Below are 22,354 nucleotides of genomic sequence, written 5' to 3'. Positions count from 1 at the left end.
CAATTATAGACCGTTTATTATATTATTTATTATGCATTATTCCACTAAGTGAAGTGCATTTTACTCTAAAATAAATGAACCAGTATTTTTCTCTCTTTCAAAGGACGTGTCGTGTCTGAATCTAATCTGCAAAGCGTTTAAGTCTGTGTCCAAATCTGCAAAGCAACTCTGACTGTGTGTGTAATATGTATGTGGGAGAGAGAGCTCAGAGCGTTGGTGTGTGAGACCTGAGAAAACCACAGAATAAAACAGAGGAATCAGTTGTCTTTATCACTCGCTTCCGCCACAGAGCCTGAGACCGGGCCGGAGCAGATAAGCAATAAAAAGGATATGAGGTGTTCAGCGGTTAGACATCCTCATTGCCTAAGTCACTGGCGCAGGCCCAGCCTCTCCGATGCAACACAGTGCATGTTGTTGCTTTGACAGTCAGAGTTGTAGCAGAGTCTGTGGAAATAGCTGGATCAATTCAAATGCAGAGGCTTTGAAGTCGCAGATAACGTGAAGTGAGCCATAATATCCTCCGGGGTCCTATTTAGTGTTTAGGAAAATAAACAGTTGTCCACCAAGTTTCATCTTGTGTGACTGATTCTGAATACAGAACTCTGGGACAGACGCCAGTGGTGTTTTGACAACATAATTAAAAAGACAGGAATTTAAGTATGTGTTCTTCAAACACACAATGTTGCGCAATGCTTGTCTGTCTGTATCAAGATGGAGATTAATAGCAATGTGCAGGTGATTAGCACTTAATAAGGCGGCGATGAAGAGTGGAGTGTGCAGTATGCAAACTCTCTGCCCTGATAAAGCGCGGCGTCTGCCGCTGGATCAGAAGCATACCCATGAGACACCCATGTGACGCACGCAACAGATGAGAGATATTCAGGGATTGAACTGAAGGTGTTTTGAAATTCATCTCTATCTGAACCCTGGATTATTATTGATCTAACCCAAAGAAAATCAAGGAACATGCAGCTGTATGATATAAATGAATAATGTACATGGGAATATGATTTCCATGGATCACTTACATGGGAAAACACATTGCATGATACAATCATTGTCTCAAGTGGAATATGACCCACTGAACGAAATAACATTTCTATATAAATGCGCCATAATCTAGAGAATATTCTAGAGTTGGGATATAACAGTCTCTCCAGTGTCTCCACCATTTTAGATCCACAGTACTATGTGTGGGTCTCAGACCAGCAAGTGCTGTTGGTCTTTTGGACGTTTCAGACACATACAGAACACGCTGTGTATGCCTTGGGCACTGGCTCATTAAGATCAATGTCACTCTGTTTTTATAAACATGGAATCATGGAATATCAAACAAGTTCCTTAGGCATTCTTTGGTAGGAAAAAGAGTCTGTCAAGGTTGAACTCACTCTATTTCATCAGTGTCCTCAAGTACTGGTCTTATTGGTTTTAAGGAATGACTCCAGCAATGAATGAATGTACAGTAACAAAGGGCACTGGGTTTGTTGTTTAGTCCGAACTGCTTTAGAAAGTTACTGTGATTCTGAAATGCACAAAATTAATATGTTTTTTTTTGTCAGACGTCACATAATGTTGCATGACATTACTAATACCGACCCACCCTGACATTTACTGGAAACATTTGCAACTTGCTGTTCTCTATTTTCTGCAGATCCTTTTCCTCCATTTGTCATCACATAACCGCAATGCAAATAGTTTATACATAAGAAGCCAGTTGTAATAAAACTTTATGGTTGCTTGAAGTTTTTTGAAAACGTTTTTATAACAAGACCCACCTATTTGCATACAATAAACTTGAGCTTGTTACAAGTTTTAATCCATTTACATGGAAAAATGGATTTTCACTATTTTAACTTCAAATGCGGTGGTTTTAGAAAGCCTATGTCAGAATAAAAAGATGATTGTATATTACAGTTGCATGGTGAAAATGAAATAGTTTTGAGAGACACAGGCGTACTCCCACCATGGAGAGAACAGGACAAGACACTCTCCTATGACACACAAAAAAAATCATTTTGAGGCGAAGCAGGCCAGCACGCCAAAAACACTCTTAAAGAGGCATGAACTGGCAGGGTCCTGTTATCCACATCTTGGAAAATAATCACTACCTTCTGGTTGTATTTATGAGGGCAGTGTGGCCTCGTCTATGACGCTGAAACAATACATTGTGAAAACACACACACACACACACACGCACGCACACACACACACTCACAGAGCAGCTGATCTCCTTCACACTGGAGCAGTCGGGCCTTGTGTGAGATGGGGGTGGGGGGCTGAGTCTGCTTGAGATTATGTAGTTAAGGCAAAATGCACTATATCAGCCTTGAAAGACATCAAAAATCCACTCTTCATACCAGCATGGATTTCATTTGCAATTGTAATGATTTATGATCTACATGCAGGCAAATTATTCGCTGAGACTTCACAGAACTAGTTCTCCACTCTACATCCCAACTGTCACTATGGGTTTTTGTGGGGGTGGTTCTAGGAGAGGTGACATTTCTCCAAACAAATTACTTGTATCCGTTCCATAATTGATGGAAAAAAAAACGATTGCAGTATTTTTTTATTTATGTACTGTATGTTTATATATGTATCTTAGGTATTCCACACATATGCTTCTGATCAAGTCATAACCAGCATACATTAAATTGTCCTTAAAAATCATATATTATGGCACATGTGAGCTTATATAAGTTTTGCCATAAAATAAAATATTTGTCCCTGGGCACAGAGAGATTGCTTTGTCCCAGTGAGAGCAGCACCATCCATTGCCACACAGGCGAGCACATTTGTCACATCACTGGAGAAAGGGCACATTGAGCCACAGCATACTACATGCAATCACCTTTAAAGCTGTTTTTTCTTTCAGCACACGCTCTGCAACTCTGGTGGAAATGCTGGAAACTGAAATGCTGTCCTGAGTTTTTTGAACATGTAATAAAATCATGATTTTGACTTGTGCCCGCAAATAGAAAAATAAAAAAGGATTGACTGAATTACTGCAGTTTGGTTGCTTGTTTACAGACTCAGATATTTCAAAGAGGGTTAGGTTGCAGATTCATATTTGAAAACAATACATAAACAATTTGAGATTACTCTGGGATAGATTTCTTCATGTGACTTTGAAATGAGAGGCTGGGCAAAGTTTCTGCAGAGAGGATTTTCTCCATTATTTGGGCTCACAATGTTTATTTATGTGGGCCTCTGAGGACATGTCTCAGGCAAAGCCAAAGACCAATTTGCAGCATGCACAGACATAACAGCCACGGAAATGCTCATAATAACATAACAACACATTCATTTTTGGATTAAAACTAATTTCAGTCAAGAACATGAGATTACTCTTATGTAAATTTTTCTACAGCAACCTTTCATATCACGTTTCAAGTGCTTCAGTTTAATTTATTGCACTCATATTTCAAACTGTTTGGACAGATGGACACATTTAAGCCTCCTTACGAGACAAGTCGGGCCATGTACTGAAATTTCTATTCAACCTTAAAAGAAATAACACAATGCATATCAATCTTCCGTGTTTGCTAGTTAGATTTTTCCCCCCTCATCTTTGCCATTTCTTGGCTGGAATAGGATTTTAATTGAGTGAAAGACCTTTTTGCCTTTTTCTGTGATGTGCTGTTCTGTGCTGGCTTGGAATATAGTGATGCTATAATGATAATGATACCACCCGTGGTCCTTTCCGGATCCCACCCCGACTCTCTCTCCCATTCGCTTCCTGTCATTCTCCACTGTCCTATCCGCAATAAAGGCATAAAAGCCACCATTAGTCACCTACTCAGAAAGGAGAGCATATTCCTGAAGAAGTCATGCATGACTGAATGGTGACGCTTTCTCTCTCCAGCTCCATTCTCTGGGGTTACGCTCGCTAAAAACTATCCAGTTTTATTGACAGATGACTAACCGTTGCCAAAATCATGAGGGGACAAAAGAATGTAAGGAAATGGAAACTCCAGAATGTTAGGAGAAAACAGCTAGCTCCTCGATAATCACCCTCTACTGAAATAACACTTCACGTGAACTTCTTCAGTTCTATCACGTTCGAGGTTCTGATTCCCAGAGTTCCAGAAACTTCCAGTGCATTATTGTTACTGTGGTGTGGCATCATAAATCAGAAGACCTCTCTCCACAGGCTGTCTTCCTTGAGTCATGAATCTTTGCAATATACACCTGATTCTCCCTAAAATGTCTCATTCTTGTCCCGCCACTTCAACTCCTGCAAATGACATCAATTATTCTGCACTGACAGATATCTCAATCATTCTCAGACCCACTTTCTTAGTTTCACTGCTGACCGTCAGGATGAAAGCGATGGAGCGGCCATCGTGTTAAAGTCCACAAGAAAGCTTTTATGTGTCTCAGTGAGCTTGTTAAGAGGCGAGAGGGAATGCCATGGAAAGGAGCACGTGTAGATATACCATTCCCAGATGAGCAGCTGAGAGTTTAAGAGACAAATGTGTGCGGTTATGTCTGCCAACTTTTCCTGAGTGGTTGCTGCTATCAATGCATTTCATTAAATATGAAATGAGTTTTACACAGGACAGTGCCAATGGTCAAATATGCTATGAAAAGCCTTTCCTGGAACACAACTCGGAAGTGCTATAAAACGTGTTTGTTAGTGTAGCTCTTGAGAGGCATTTGTGAACAAGATTGTTCACATTTTTTCCCTCATGAAAAACAGTTCTCTCAGTGCATGTATAAATGCTGGTCTACAAATTTGCAACAGGTAATCAGTTCAAATCACAATTTGTTTCATATAAAATTTAAATGCAAGCAACACATGGAGCATGTCACAGCGGTCACACTGTATGTTTATGAGCTACGTGGCAAAAAGATTACCGATACATTTCCAGTTACTGAAAATGTAAGCAAGACACCAGTCAACACACTATTACAACCATCAATTCATGGACAACTAAATCACAAATAAACTCACTACTACTCACATACAAACACAAACACATTTTTTGGCATCTTCAAGAGCTTTGATATGGCACTAATATAAGATATATTTGTCCACATGCAGCATCAACATCTCTGCAGATCTCTGCAAGAGCGTATAGGGCTATGCTTGATCTCACTCACTCTCTCACTGTCATATCAGAGAGCCCTGATTGCCAAGCCCAGCTGAGGAGCTGCTTTGATATTCCTCTACATTTCCTCTGAACAGGGCCTGCCAGCTGCCTCTGTGTTTAGGCACCAGGTATTTCACCTGCCATAGAGTAAATGACCGAATGCTTCAAGACAACTGCTGAAGTCATTTGTATGTTCCGAGACACCTGTGAAAAAGTTGGATTCTGAATATGAGCTGAATATCTCTCTGTTGTTAGGTTGATGATTGTCTTCAACTCAAATGGTGTCACTGGCATGATTAGCCTTCACCAATATCCCTTAGTTACATGTTAAACTTGCCCATTTTGTAGTTGGTCTTAAATTTAACAACTTTATTACAGACTTGTCTGCTACCACATTTCATGCAGGCTTCCTCTGCTGACATTTATAACACCCGAGGTAATAGCAATGGCTCTAACAGGCCTCATCACGAATGCATGGACTACGACCTTCCTGTCATCCTGCACAGGCTCTATGTGGAAAGTCCACTGAAAAGAATTCAAAGGTCCCAACTGACCAATTCAGTGACAGCACAGCCACATTGGAACAATCATCTGATGTCTGGGTACCATGTGATTTTCAAACTCCTGAGGTCGTTGCCCAATGTCCTACAACAACCTCGACTTAATTTCCTCATTCATCATTGAACACACATTGGCAGAACCTGGAACACAAAGGCTGAGCTCCAAAGGTTTGGCTTTGATATGGAAAAGATGCTAATGCATCATAACCCTGAAGTTTCGCTCCAGTGGATGGGAAGGGCCAACATATCAGGCTAATGACGTTGATTGTAATTGCTCGTGCAAAAGCGTTACCTTATGTTATTTCTGATTTGATTTAAATTTCACTTTAAAGGTATGATGACAAACAGGCCAGGAATCACAAGAATGGACAAACATCAAAGTCTCTGGAACCAATCTAAACACTGTCTGACCCACTGTCACAAAGTGTCAATGTGAAATGAAAGCCTTTGCATGTTCTCCTCAGCTGAATGGTGATGTGTCGGCCTGACAACTGTCCCTTCTCCTTCCCACTTCAGGAAAAGCTTCGAGTGTGAAGTTCCTTAATGGAAAGGGCAAGGGCAAGCGGAACATGTGCAAGCAATTTGTTTTGAATAAATAAAAGGACGATCTCCTAAAAATCTGCGCAGCTGGTGAGAGTCACAGTGGCAGCATGCCTTTGTTTTGAAGCTGGAGAGACGCGGCTTCCCTCTGGTGTCACTTGAGTGACATTCCTCTGTTGTCAGAAATGGACTGAGTGAAAAAGATGCTTTGTGAGACCCTGCCCATCGGGGGGGGGGGGGACTGGTCCTTCAACACTTCTGCGAGAGGTGAGCAGAGACGGTGTCTTGGGAGCTCTTACACAGGTTCCTGAACAGTCACTCAGAGACCAGCAATGGCAGGACAGAGGGAGAGAGACATATATCACTTTCACAAGTCTCAATCATACAAGGCTAAGAGTTCCCAAAGACTAAATCGTGACATGTGTTGTGCTTTATAAAGGCTCTTTGCATGGGAGTGGTCCTCCACTCTCCCCGGTTAAACAGATGTGGTATTTGCACATTGTTCAATGTGTGAGAATAGTGATTTATGTACTTCATTAAAGGCACTTTGTGAGAGTAATGTACATCAGATGCATTTTCAGACTTCTAAAGTATACTGAGGTATGTTCTGAAGTCGGCATGACAATGGATATTTTTTACAGCTACCCATATTCCAGACGCTAGATGCTTTCCTTAAAGCCAAGGGTTTAAGGACATAATGATTTAATACGTAAAAGTGGATTTTTTTTCTTGAGCAGAAGTTTTCTCTTACAGCATGCTTCCAGAATTTAAAAATCAAATCTCACATTCCATTGAGAATTCCAAAACAAATAAAACACAGGGAGATAAACCGTGGTCTGATGGTCAATCCGTCATTTTGCTCATGGTGTCAAATAAATTTACCAAAGCTGGTATGGATCATGGTGTTGCTAGTCTTGCAGAAGTCCAGATGGATTGAGATGAAACCAAGAAGCCTGGGAATTTGCAGGTGAGTGTCATTGTGCAAAACTTATAGAGTGGAATAGTGGGACTGTTAGTTTTTGTACCTTGGCCCTGCATTGGAATTGGCCACAGCTGATCAATGAAGTCCAAGAGTTTTTAAATCTGTTTAGGAAAAATATGCTCGAAGACATCAGCGCAAAAGACTCACTTTCCAAACAAGTGTGCAATGAACCTATAATAAGTTTAGTGCAATTATTTTCTTACAGTGAAGGCACTGCAAGGTTTTACATGCAGTCTTTTTGATATAATGGATCTCCTCAGGAAAAATATGGAATATAGACTAGGGCCCTCGCTAACACTGTGAAATGATATCTGATACGTCTGATGACAAACTTAGAACTTCACATATTTGTATGTGGTAGCCAACAGTGTGCATAGGCTATTTTTGAAGTTCCATATCAGCTTGCAGTGTTCCCATAGAGCTGAGCTACACCTAAAGCCATTCAGGGAAAAAACAGTTGCAACCTCTATTTCATGTTTCTCAGTTACTTGTGAACCTCACATCCTCCAAGAATAAGAAAAACACAGCATCTTGTAAACCTGGACTATCCCTGTGGTTTTGAGGCAAAGCTCAGAAGCAATAAAGGGAATCCCAAACACTTTAGGAGGCATGGGAGGCTCATGGGGTTGGTGCAGCTAATTGTTTTCTGGAGAGAGAGGGAGAAACATGCTGAAGATATCCACACTGACATCACAAACTCCTCTGTATGACTTATGTGTCCAGCCACATGCCCTTAGATTCCTCTATCTGATTTATGGCTGGACAGTGGCCTGAAGAGGTGTTGGATTAAATGAAATACAAGAGAGAACATCTGGAAAGGCCATTGGCTGGAATTCACAGTCTAGGCCTATTTGATAGGATTGGCTGGAGTAGGTCTGGAAAGCCAGAACATATTAATGGACGCTCTGTTACTTTTTGGTCAAGGAGCAGTATATTTAGCAAATGATTCTGATGTCCAACTTAACATCTTCCAAATTTTAATTTAGTGTCTGAGAATGCAGTGATTTATGAATGTGATGAGTGTGTGGGTTTAATGTTCCTCATTTCCTCAGCATGTTCTGCGGTGTGGCCATTTTTGTCATTGTGTTGATTTGAAATAGTTTCTGTATTGTGTTCAAACATATGCTATAGACATACCAACATCTTAGAAGATATATGTGAGAGATTAGATAAGAGAGTGGCATGAGGCAGATGTGTAGAACAGCCATACTGCAACCAACTCAAACACCTACTTAACTGTAAATGGTAAGATAAGTGCATACTGTGTATGTATCACCAATTCCACTAAATGTATCCAACAATGTTTTATTCTTAACTGCTAATCCTTTATTTTACAACAGGGGTTGGTTGGTCACTGTATCAAGTTCAGATATCCTCTCCAACATAAAATATTAGCTGATCATTTTCTCCAAACACCTCAGCATGAAAATCATTTATTAGACTTACAGGCATTTGTGTGAGATGTAGGCTAAGATGCAGAAAATTAGCATGGAATGTGGATCTTCACATTACAGATGTTGTATCATAGCCTATGCCTCCTTCTAGACTGACATTAACCCATTCGCGCTGGATGCTGCACGACGCAACATTCTATCTCCCGCCGGTTGCTGCATAGCGCAGCATGCTTTTTATTTCATGTTTCTATTATTTAGTCTAGAATGCCATAGGATTCTATAAGCGTTTTTAGCAGGCATTTTAGGAGTAAATGGGTTAAAACATGATAAGTGATTATGTCTGCCTGAAACTCATTTTCAATCATAAAGGTCAGATTGACACATCTGTGATTCAAGGCTCACTTCAATTACTAGGTAGTTTTGCTGTGTCAGGTACAAGAAGCCCCAGCTACACTACACTGAATCAGTTTGGACATGGGTAACGTATAGGTTATGTATAGTAAATGTTAATAATACCTTGAAACTATTTGTTATATTTCATGTTGTACTATTACATTGTTAACAATAGTCTCACAGAATTAAATATCGGACACCGGTTTCAACTGCTTGCCGTTTACTCTTACACTGTGTCTCAAATGGTGTAGGCCCTATCTGCACTTACCTAATTTGAGTGTGTGAGGGTGTTCACACTCACAATTCACACGACACGAAGTGCACTGCTAGTCCCCACCATAGACAGTAAAAGAAATGGATGAACAGACTCCGTCATTTTCAATGGGAGGGCACTGAGTCAAATTGAACGATTTTTCAGTTGGTCCCCCCAGTACTGCGCACACTCGCACTTAACTTCGTGACGTTAGCCATCGAACTGAATCTTGTAACTCATATGATAGAAATTCTTCTCACACTTCCTTAGTCTTCAAAGTCATCAAAGTTAAACATTTATTTATGTATTATTATTAATATCATCCTCACAAGTGATATCAAGTCGTGTTAATGTTGAAACTACCACACATGATCATCTTCAAAAACAGTCATGGTAGGCTAAAACAAAACAAAAAGTTATATCGGAACCCCTATTACCGTCGGTCCCGTATTTCCGCCGTCTTGCGTGTATGTGTCACTTAATATCCATTTCTATACAAACCAAGATGGCGGATTCCTAAAGAAACGCAAGCACCCACACCATAGGTGTATCTAAATTAGCTATGTACCAAAAATGAAGAGCTGTAAACAGTGTTGTAAGGCTGTGTGTACTGTACACATCCTCCAGGTGAATTTTAATTTCATGACGAGAATTCTCGGTCTAACCCAGGGGTGGGCAAATAATTTACCCAAGGGGCCACATGACAAACTGGGACTGTTGAGGAGGGCCGGACCCAAAATACCGAACTCAAGTCTGAACTCAATTCTGTTCAATTCTATTCTGTTCTTGTATAACATTAAGTAAATCATATGGTTTTGTTTACTAGTCGTAAGAACAGATGAAAATGTGAGGGAGACAAAGGAAAAACAGCAATATTATTATACATATAGGGATTGTCAACGTTTTTTTTTTTTTTTTTTTCGTCATCTGAAAAAAAATTTCGTTCCTGAATTTTTGGTCAACGATACCCGGGACACCGAACCACCGGGGCACATGAAATTTGGTGGGTATGTAGCCCCACTAGACTTTTACGGAAAAATTTCGTTTAGTCCCCAGGGGCCACTCCACCCCCGTGCTGGGCCCCCCGAACCGCAAAAAAAGCAGTTTTTCCTAAATAACTACCTGAACCGTGGCACTGAGGATGAAGAATCTTTTATGGTATGTTGGTCTCAAGGGCCCACATCAACCTGGCCCATAATCACTCATTTGTGATTTGCACCCCCCCCCCCCCCCCCCCGGTAAAAAATGAAAATGCAATATTATTCTGCTTTAATCGCCCCTATCTTCAGTTAAGATGTTCAGAACTGCACCAAATTGTATGTGTATGATTGACCTGGCATTCTCTGGGGGTATGCCAAGTTTCGTAGAATTTCATCCATGGGGGGGTCTAAAAAAAATTAGGTTATGTGTACATTTAGTGACTGTACACTCATTGGCCTGTAGATGGCGGTGCACACATATACACATGCACACACACACAGGCACCCACATACTATCGGTATTAGAACGGCCGATACATAATTACAAATTCAGTAGGATTAAAAGAAAGCCATAATAAATATTCATCACCATCATCATGGCTGCATTTCAAGTATTGGCGATAAGTAGTCGTTTGTCCACTAGATGGCGCATCGTTGCAGTGAGACGTAATTTTGTTGGAAGTTAAAAGTGGGTTGAAAAAAACAATGGACGCTTCCTACAAGGACTGTAATTTACCGCAGAGAACGTCTAATAAGGATAGGACGATGTTCACATGAAATGTAATTCCCATTTCTCCTTGAAGCCGACATAAATTGGATGTTTATCGGACATGCTTGGTTTTTACTGCAGGTACGTTAATCTTATAATATCAATCCCCAGAAAGCAAGGTGACATTGATATGATGTTGATTTTCCATCCAAATCATCATTTTGGTTGAGATTGAAATCTCAATGGTAAATAGACATTGAATCAGCATTACAATCCTGACAAAACTCCGACAGTGCATGGATAGAGAGACATCGAAACAACATTGGTTTATAGTTTATATTACCATAATCGATAGACCATCGATACATAGTTCACTAAAAGATATTGAAAAGTCATGGATGCATGGTTTACTGGGACATTTTGACGTGGTGATTGAAAAGTAGTGGATTTTTAGTTGACCGCGCGACGACGTTTGAACTGTCCAGCGGGAGATCATTTTGAGCAACGGTTCAGTCAGACGGACCAACAGTGTTCAGCTCTCTGTCAAGTTCGCCGCTCCACCTTAATGGCAAGCATTTATTTATCTAACGATAATGTTTCAAAGTGAAATTGTACTACATTAAATTCGGGCATGTTTACAGCCTATGTACATCGTAGCCTACTCTCTAACTTACAAACTCATTCATGCTTGAGTCAACTTAGGCTAGCTACGTTATCTTTGCTGTGGTCAAATTAATGTTTTACGTTACGTTATGGCAGTTCATCATAATGTTATGTTAACGTTAACGTTACTCCCAGTCTGATTTATAATTAGGGCCTAGGCCTTCCTTAACGTTAGTTGTCAGTAAGTTAGAGTTGATTATATTCGTATGATTTACATAAAATGTTTGTTGAGTTTACTGTCAAAATGATGGCTGAAGATGATGTGCTGCTGGCTAACGTGAACGCTTACTGTTACCAGCTTCTAGCCTAAGTTGACTCTAGCATGAATGAGTTCGTAAGTTAGAGAGTAGGCTACGATCAGTGTTGGGAGGGTTACTTTCAAAACGTATTCCGTTACTGAATACAGAATACATGCCCAAAAATGTAATCTGTAACGTATTCCGTTACGTTACTCAATCTGAGTAACGTATTCTGAATACTTAGATTACTTACGCATTGAATTGCATTTTATAAGTGTAGGAATGCAGCCATCAAATCCTGCTTAGGCCTACTAAACAGGCCTATTCTGGTGTGTTCTTCTGTTCCAAATGGCTGAAGTGTTAGGCCCACATAGGAGAATGTAAAGTCAACTAAGCTACCTGATACAACTTTAAAATAGCAAGGTGACCACTAAAACTACTGTACAGCAGGCGACTAGGCTAATTAAAACAAACTAAATAAATAGGCTACTTTAAGGGCGTAGCCAGAAAATACATTAGTGCCTGTGAGATTTTTCGGTGGCATCAACCCAGTACAAGTGAGGGGCGCATATGACAGGTGGAACGCAAATGACCTGTAAATGTAAACACTATCTAGGCTATATCAGTGCTCTCAAAATGAACGTGATTGCGTAATGACAATCAAAAACCGAACGTTAAAATATGCTAGCCTACTCGCAAGAATAATTCTTCAGAGACTGCACCATATAATTCATTTTAAAACGTAAATGTAGATCTAATTAGAAAAAACAAATAATCCATAAAGCTATTTTAAATTAGAATAAAAAACTTAGAATGCAGTGCCTATTTTAGAGATTGGTTTAATTGTAGGTCTAAATCAACACGTAAATAGGCTCTGTTTATTGATTAGCAAATTGTGTAACCGATTGGCCGAAGTAGCCTGCAGCTATTAATACTTGGGAAAATATCCTTTGAACAGACATCAGGAACCGCGATCAGTGAGGAACAGGAGTTACCTCCACTTACTGTACTTTACTCCTAATTTGCTGTGCAAACAGTCATTTCAGGGTCTCCGATGACGCGTCCATAATGCGCGCTGGTTGCGTTTTGAGGCTAGTGCAAGACGGCGGGGCTTGGATTTAAACATGGAAATCATAGATTGCTTTCAGGAGCTTCTGGGAAATGGAGTTGCCTTAATTTATTTAGAGAGTGAATAAACTTATGAAACAGAGAAGTATCGTCATGTAATCCATTGATTTCAACAATGTAACTGTATTCTAAATACCAACTATTTAACTTGTAACTGTATACAATACAGTTACTCATAATTTGTATTCTAAATATGTAACGCCGGTACATGTATTACGTTACTCCCCAACACTGGCTACGATGTACATAGGCTGTAAACATGCCCGAATTTAATGTAGTACAATTTCACAAATTGAGCAAATTAATTTGCCGCCGCTAGGGTGCGTCTAGATTTCTAGGCTAGGAGCTGCATGGATTGTATTACAACTTTTCGCCACAATATGGCAGTTTAAGTCCGCTTGATACTGTAAGGCGTAAGCCATTGGTTTCCAAAGGAGATTTTATTTGTGTCGCCAGCATAGCCTATTGACAATTTATGTTGTAAATAGGCCTACCTTATAAGCCTACCTGTTGCTTAGGGAAGCTAACAGCTTTCTATAGGATCTAGTTTGTTAGTTACAGTTTTGTCATAACTCCCTGATGCATTTTTGCATTTAGAATAGCCAGAGCGTGGATATCTCAATCGGAAAATTAAACAATATCGGGTGCCATGGACTAGGCTGGGTGAACCCAGCCTGATCTGCCCGCTATTTATTTTTTGATTTCTTAAAAGATTGAGCTTGGTCTGGTGAAAGCCAGACTAGCCATGGACCTCAGTTACACAATGCAAGGGAACATGAATCAGCCTATATTTGCACGAACAATAACGGACAACAGTTCTTCAACTTTGGCCCGTTAAAATGTGTATTGAACAGTCTAGCGACGCATTTCATCAAGGCCCATTTGGACATGTCAGTTATTTGCACCACTGGTTACATGTAAAACAGCATTTCGTTTCAGACTACTGTTACTTAATTTGTGCATTAACAATAACGTTTCAGACTACTGTTACTTAATTTGTGCATTGACAATGAAGTATTACATGAACTAAAGATGACTAAAATCTTATGTAGAAGAAGAAACATTCACAAAAAATCCATCCATCAAAAAATGACCTTTGTTTTTGATAGCTGTTGAAAACGGCATGGAACTGACAGAGATGTTTTTGTTCATAAACAAACAAACAAACAAATAAATACATAAATAACATGCTGATACCTTTTGCTTTTCCCAAATACAATGTAGCCTACAGGTGTAAATGACCTTTCATCAATCAGTTGCAATGGATGAACTGTGATGAACTGCCCTACTTGTGAATGTTTAGAGATTTTAAAGGTTTTATAACAATGCTACATCTTCTTTGGCTATTCTACAATCTATTCAACTTTTCAGCACCAGTAGGCTACTTTCTGTGCAGCCGCACACACACACTCAGGCATGCCAAACAAGCATACACAAAAGTTTCAAGAGTGGGGGATGGAGTAAAATATGGAGGCAAATTGAAGTGTGATTTATTTTCGCGGAACGGCTGTACAGGACTGAGCGGCGGTCATATTTTGTACCGCTATGCGGTACATCTAGTTTAGTCTATGTCCAGTATTTAATCCTCATTCTCGAAAATGATTTTTTGACATTGACATTTTTTTCAGTTTACGCCGACGTAAAGGCAACTGCATTGTGTCGACGCAGAAGCATTCTATTCACCAGCACATCAGTGAGGGTGTTTACGTCGTATGCATCCACGCACAAATGTATGGGCGTACAAATAGCAGTCGCTTTCAAAATAAAAACAACGATATTGATTTGCATGCATTATCTCTATGCTAGGCTCTTGACTATTGTTCTTTCACGGACCTTACGCGGGCCGGTCAGGGAAAGCCCACGGGCCGTATGTGGCCCGCGGGCCGTATGTTGCCCATGTATGGTCTAACCGTTCATGTGCCGTTAAAAACGGCGTAAATACGGCGACCCATCAGGCCAGCACTATAACTCAGAGCGTGGTAAACAAAATCGGATATTTCAGGTAGTAAATGCTCCCGTTAAGAACCAAACCAGATTTGGTTCAAATCTACACACCTATGGCTACTGAAAAATGTAAGGTTCATTTGGCAAATGTTATTTTGAAGTGTTAAAAAACATCGTTGTTTTAGAATTTCTGAACAAAAGTGGTGATAATTGGAGGTGTTACGATAGCCTTGAAGCTAATCTTCTTTCCACTTTTCCGACATACGGTCAATACATTGAAAACCTCTGAAATGATTATCGTTAGTGCCGTTTTTCATACAATGCTATTGTAGGCTACATAGCTTTGTTCATGAGTTTCCGTGCTGGCTGGACTGAGCTTCTTATCCAAACAATACGGTTATCCCCCTACGGTGCATTAGCTTCACTACAACCGGTCATGCTAAACATTATTTTTACGGGAACCTAACGAAATGTACGAGGTAGGCGAGTCTTGTTTTGCCTTTTATTGTTTATGTAGATAACACAGAAGCTACAATATCGGCACAGGATATATGCTATATAAAGTTATGGTATTTCAAAAAAATCCTAAAATGAATGGGCTTCTATGGGGGTTAGCAGAGAAGTGGTCCCTCAGCCTCCATTGATATCTTCTACTTCTGGGAATTCGCCTGCCCCCTTGGTCCCCACTCATAACGGTCAAAAAGTGTGGAACCCTGGACACTTTTCGCCCTCAACGGACGCCATTTTGGCTACATAGCGGAAGGGGAGGGAGCATTTTCAAACTCGTGGTAATTGTGGTTGAGAAAGCTGAAGCAGCAGCAGTGGAAAACACACTTTACAGAGGTACAATTAAGTTATAACATAAACTGTTCATGTTTTGACACAGTACGACCATGTCACTGTGGAATAGAGGAAACCAATTAAGTTATATTTAAATGTAGCAATCGTCATTTCCGTTAAGTGCACGGAGTTGGTGTTCGATATGAGATGACACTATTCTGTTAAAATTCATGCACTCTGCCAGTAAGCACACAGGGCGCTGCATGAAAGTGTACTCACAGAGTACGCCATTTGAGACACGGGGCCCTATCGTAAAAGTCAAAAGCGCATGGTCACTTGTCAAAAGCTTATTTAATTTTAGTGGGATGTCCAGTCCACATTGGAAGTGTTTTCGTTATCAAACGTTGGGCGGATGACGCAACAAGGCGTTCTTAGGTTTCTTAAACAGTTATGGGTGTGTTTTGGGTGTAACATCATTTAAACCAATGACAATGACATCTGTCATTCCCTTTAGTCAGCGGCGCATTTGAGGGAATCTGCTTGCACGCGAGACCGTATGGAACAGTTAAACATGTTACATACTCAACGTTCCCGACCGGTAGTGCGACAATGTGACGTCAAAATGACGTAGATCTTTCTGGCGCGCCAGGATTTTGGCCGGGTAGCGCACACAGGGTTGGGTAGTAGGGGATTACATGTAATCTGGATTACGTAATCAGATTACAAAAATCAAGTAACTATAATCAGCCCAGATTACAGTACAATAAAAAAATTGTGTAATCAGATTAGTTACATTGTTCGGGATTACCTGATTACATTTTATCATGTAAACAATACAACTTTTTTATGATAGCCTAGCTATCTTTTAATTTGACAAGACATTCACTTTTTAGACTTTTTTAAGATATAGTTAAGAACAAAATTATTCATACCCCTGGCAAATATTAATTTCCTCTTGACCAATATGTTTGTTCTTACTTAAAATTACACTTGCAATACTACACTACAATGTGGTAAAAACATGGAATAAAAAAAAAGTATTTTTATCTTTTTTAACATTTTTATGAAAAATTGCGTATTCCAAATTTTTCATACACTTTTTAAACAATCACTGGAAACATCTTTATTTACCACCACAGCTCTCAAAATGGTTCATAATACCCACCAAGCCTCTTCATGTCTCCACAATGATTGTAGACTGCACCTTTTTAGCAATCTGCTCACTTTTTTGATGGATTGAGGTCCGCTCTAAAATGTTGATATTGTTCTCTGTTAACCATTTCTTGCCTTGTTTGGCTGTATGTTTTGGATCATTGTGTGGTTTAATGTTCAAATGCTGCCTTTTGGGGCAGCCATGGCCTACTGGTTAGGGCTTCGGCCTTTGGGCTTGCCGGTTCGACTTCACTAATTCACGGATTGGGATAAATGCAGAGACCAAATGTCCCTCACGGGATCAAAAGATATACTTACTTACTAACTTACATACTTTTGGGGCAGGTTTCTCGGCACACTGCCTGATCTTTTCCTCCTAATCTTAATTTAGCCTCTTGTTTTAGTGCTACTGTTTACTTTGATAAAGTCACCAGGTCGCCCTGGTTGAAAAACATCCCAAAATAATAATTTTCTCACCCCCACAAATGAAATGGACATGGTGTCATTTGGGTTTAATGCTTCCCTTTTTTATGCCAATCTCAGGCCCTGGGTCAAAAAAATCCAGCGAAAGCTAAATTCTTTGTCCAGGTGTGCCCTTATAAAGGTTAAATTGAGTTGTGCATGTTTGGAGAAGAGTGGAGAAAAATAGAATGAGAATTCTTTCATCAATTCTGTGGTGGTGTCTTTTGGGCATATTTATTGAAGTAATCTAAAAGTAATCCTAAAGTAATCAGATTACGTTACATGTTTTTGGTAATCCAACTGATTATGTTACTGATTACAAAAATTACCATGTAATTTGTAGTCAGTAATGGATTACATTTCAAAGTAATCTGACCCAACCCTGAGCGCACAGTAGCGCACCACTCTATTTTTTTCAGCTGAGCGTGCCAAACCGGAAACCGGAAGATGGACTGGGTCGAGGGCAAGCGAGAGTTGCTGTTCGGAGGACTGTTTTGTTACAGATATCTACTAAGACCTGAACAAAATATCTTTCCACTTTAGGAAACGCAGCCAGCTGCTAGCTAGCTAGCCAGCTAACTAAAATGTTTAAAGGAACCGTATGTAAGAAATGTAATTCAATTAATCATAAAATGGCCCTGATTTGTCACTAGACATTAGGAAATCATGCTAATTTCAAATACTTATATCACTGACAACAGTAGTCCGGCCAGGATATCGTCATTTAAAAAAGTGAAGTTGCAGCCCTCAACTGATGTTGATGTTTACATATTTGTGTTTTAGCCTGATCCGCCACCCTCCACCTATCTATTAATCACAAAGTCAGTTGCCAGCTCTGCTCTAGTTACCACATCTGCGGTGTACACCGCTCTACAGTATTTTGAAAGTGATTGTAGTACCAGTTTTGGCCAAAATCCTACATACGGTTCCTTTAAATTATTACAATTTCCCTCGGGGTGACTAAAGTATAGATTTATATATCCATCTATCTATCTACAGTATCTATCTATCTATCTATCTATCTATCTGCACACACCTTGGAACAGATGGTAATGATGTTAGTTGTGAATAGCATCAACCGAAGTCTGAAGTACCATCACAGAGGATAGCTTTTACCATAGACAGTGGTTTTTACTGCCATTGACGCCAATGAGAGGGAGTTAAGTCATTTAGAGATGAGTGACCGTCGCAGAAAGTGCATCATAACAAAGGGACGCCAGACCCTCTTGTAACCTAACAGCTGTACTCGGTGATACTGCAGACTCGGAAAATTAGTTAGAAAATAAGGCAGAAAAACGTCAAGTTTCCTAATTACTTCCTTATGTTGGAATGTGTAAAAATGTACAAAATAATCAAGAGGATGCCTTCTTGTATGTGATTTCTGCAACAGTGATAGCCTACTGCAAACGTGTTGATAGCCTATTGTTGATTTTTATGCTGTAGTGTATGTCACACAGTAGCCTAGCCTACAGAAAACACTTAATTGATGTGATATAATGATAACTTGTTAAATGTATGCCTACAATGGTTTATGAAACATCATAGTCATTTATTTCGTCAGTCATCATGTTCATGTTAATAAATAGGAAGGACATTTAAACCATAGCCATAAACCAAAATTTTGCGTATTATCTGCCGTGAGCCCTATGCGTGAGTCACGAGCTCCTCCCAGCTGACTCTGGCAGATCACGTGGACAGTGAGTTTAATAAATAAATGTGAAAGTGAAACTAACTTCACCGTGGTGTCAGTCAACGACAAAACAGTTATACACAGTTAGTTACTTTCACTATTGACTAATGTAACAGAGGTCGTAATTCGTCCGCCGCTCACGGCCCTCGAACCCGCCACCTCAACACACACCGGCATGGGAGTCGAACGCTCTAACCACTGAGCTAAAAGCCCAGGCTTCCAACTCAGCAGTTAGTTGCCTTTACTGCTTCAGAGTGGCTGCCTACCCAGATAGCAATTTCCTATGGGCCGGATCCGCATAAAAGCCTTTAGATCCGCCTGTAGCGGACATACGGTATCTGACTGTGGGCCAGGTCTGCTCCTGATACAGGTTTCAGCTCTGCTAGCAATGCTGTTTTATCACCGGTTTACAGATTTGTCCCAGGTCCAATTTCCGCAACTCAACTGGAAGTCAGGAGATGCTTTTAAAATACAAAACACTGATTTGGCCCAAACCTGTGATACGGATATGAGCCGAAGGACCATTTTTTCACAGCAGACCCAGGTGGTAATGATATTAATTAAGGTGCTGATTCTGCTAAATTGACTGTCCTTTCCCTACTTCATTGTCAACTGGCTGCTAAAGAAAAAAAAGGTATTTTGGAATGGCACAAATTTAGAAACCATGGGGGTGCACTATGTTCCCATGGCCACTTAATTTCTACAGTAAGGCTGGAAAAGAAGATATAGTTGGCTCAATATTGATCATATGTTCGTTTCATTATTTTTATTATTACCTAGCAGTGGTAAAAGTAGTCAATTGTTGTTTGTGTCAGATCTAACAGTGCTATGAGACAACCCCATATTCTTTCCACGCATGCAGAAGTCCAAGCAGTAACGTTAATCAAGGTTCTTTGGTTTGCTCACTATCAATCTTTTGACATGATTTGCCAGCCTGGGGTTGGACTAGGACAGCCCAACTTTTCAAGGTAGGTTATCTGCTTTTTATCTCTGTTTTATTCAGAGACAACAACAAGCAACCGAGCGATTGATAACTTTAAGGTTATACTATTATTTTCCAGCAATATGGGCTAGCCTACTACCTTAGCTTAAGCAAAACAGCCATCACAATAACTATTTTGGAAAAAACATTGATAACGCTAAAAGGATCACTGATGATAAAAAACGAGTGTAATTGTGACTACCTATTTTCAAAAAGGAATAAATGGCTAATGTTTATTTTGTGTTTCAGATTGACCATGGAGATGACTGAGGAAGACAGCCTGAATATCGATGGGAACAGTGGAATTAACACGACTTAAACTTTGTCTGGGATTGCACTTCTACAGCCAGGTTGTTGAATAAAAAAATAATTAGACAATTAGGGAAAACGTTACGAACTTTAGCCTGGGTGAACCTATAACGAACCTGTTAGCAAATGTGTAGCAAACAGATTTTTCAGGATAATTAGGCCTAATTACCAATCACATTTCACATGTCAAATAAAGCCAGCTGATGTCTGATAAACGGGTCCGTACCACACACAATAAGCGGACCCGTATTGCATATGATAAGCAGATCTGGAACACGTCAGTAACACAGACTACCATACGGAACTGGGCCAGTCTTAGCCCTTATTGGTACCAGATCCGTCAAACGGATCCAGACCAATTTTGGACCGATGTGCGTTTGGACGCCGGATCAGGTCCATTATGCAGATCCGTGCCGGACGTTGTGGTAGGTGTGGCCCAGTTCCGTTCCAGTGTTTGTTTGCTATCTGGGTATGGACACGCACAAACATGTCCTCCTTAAAACAACCCTTAACGTTAGTTTTCAAAACTGTGTCCGAGTGGTTAGTGGTGTTCGTTGATTATTAAAATCAAATATATCGGCGCAATGTATGATTTCCAGCCGTGTTATTTGCTAAAATCTAAACCTCCGCTCAATATTTGAGCCTGAAGCATAGATAGTAAAAGAAGGTCTCGCGGAAAGTCTACAAACCAAATGTAAACAGCCCCCGTTTCCGTTTCCGGTGGAGCAGTAATATCAATGTGCAATGAGTCTTCCAACAGAAATCAATGGGATTAACACGACAGAAACTGTATTTCACTACGCTACTTGTTTTGGAACATCAACGAACACCACTAACCACTCGGTGAGTTGCAGTTTTGAAAAAACGAACGTTAAGGGTTGTTTCAAGTACATGTTTGTGCATGCCCGTTGGCAGCCACTCTGAAGTAGTCAAAGGCGATTCAAAACGAGTCAGAAAAGTCGAGACAGGACCCATCGTCAAAATTTCTATGTCCACCACTCTAGTTCATCCAAAACAAACCAGAAAAGGGACTCAATGTGCTAAATACCGGAATTATCCTTTAAGGTTAGGGGTGTGAGGATTTACACGAGCAACTAGCATGCTAGCTCAGTTCGACCTCCGTTACACTCACCTCCCTAAATCCTCACGAATTTGAGTTTAATGTCGACATGTCGAGTTTAATCTCGTCATGGCAAAAATATTTTTTTTCTTCATGTGTGGCCCTAATACTCCGTCGTAGTTGAACTCGGGCACGGTACGGTTGGGCTTAAGATCGCGCCTATGCAAAGATTCTAGATCACAGCAGCTCAACTGCGCCTGGGTACAGTTTGATAGTATGCAGTGTGAGTGTAGACCAAGAACGGGAGAGAACCGTACTCCGGCATGGTACAGGTGAACTGTTCCCAGTGTGAGTACACCCTAACTCTGTCAATGACAGCCCAGTTACTGTCACCCCAAAAAACATAAGCCAGTGCTCCGTTAACAATGTTTTGATGTTAGCAAACGAGACCACATGAACTTTTTTTACATATCGTCAGTGTTATCTGAATGCATAGGTGACCAAAACTTAGCTTGACATCCGCCGCCCCGATGATATCTATGTTTCTGTCAATTAAAACTTGCAGATGGATTTCGGGGGTTGAAGGGACAACCAGTCGCTGCTATTAGCTCAGAGCAGTTAGCTTGCTAACATTTCAGACATTCAGGCTGTACCATTGTTGTCAGTGAAGTCAGTATTTGAAAATAACATGTTTCCATAATCTCTGACAGGGGCGCTGGTAGATCATTTGGGCCCTGTGACAGACAATAATTCTGGGCCCCCTGATAATATATAGTATTATTGGGGGGGGGGGGGGGGGCAAGGTTTCATGTCTAACCCTTTCGACTAAAGGAAAGGCTCCTTGAAACCCCAGGAATCTTACCACACAAGACAACAAGGGTTCTGAAAATATAAACACCCAAAGCCACCTCTTTCTCGGCTGGACAAAAAAACAAAGTCTCGGCTGGGCCTATTTGGCCTGCTTCTGATTTACTGGATTACCTATGGCAGGAGCAGCAGACATTGCTGGCGTTGGCTCTGTGTGTGTTCTGCCCGGTC

The 22,354-nt window shown here is 40.4% G+C and overlaps 1 long non-coding RNA gene across 1 annotated transcript; it reads left to right on the top strand.

Moving 5' to 3' along the window:
• Window positions 1-19,855: 19,855 nt before the first annotated feature.
• LOC143099684 (uncharacterized) lies at window positions 19,856-20,325 on the top strand. The gene is made up of 2 exons (XR_012981712.1): window positions 19,856-19,933; window positions 20,197-20,325. It is a non-coding gene; the product is annotated as an uncharacterized LOC143099684 (long non-coding RNA).
• The last annotated feature ends 2,029 nt before the right edge of the window (window positions 20,326-22,354 follow it).

This window comes from Alosa pseudoharengus, unplaced genomic scaffold (genome assembly GCF_046254945.1).
Source record: "Alosa pseudoharengus isolate Yale_2024_CS ecotype anadromous, Long Island Sound unplaced genomic scaffold, YU_APseudo_1.1 YU_APseudo_1.1_scf_3, whole genome shotgun sequence".
In the NCBI taxonomy this organism is placed as follows: domain Eukaryota; kingdom Metazoa; phylum Chordata; class Actinopteri; order Clupeiformes; family Clupeidae; genus Alosa; species Alosa pseudoharengus.
This window is presented reverse-complemented; position numbering and strand designations above follow the sequence as displayed.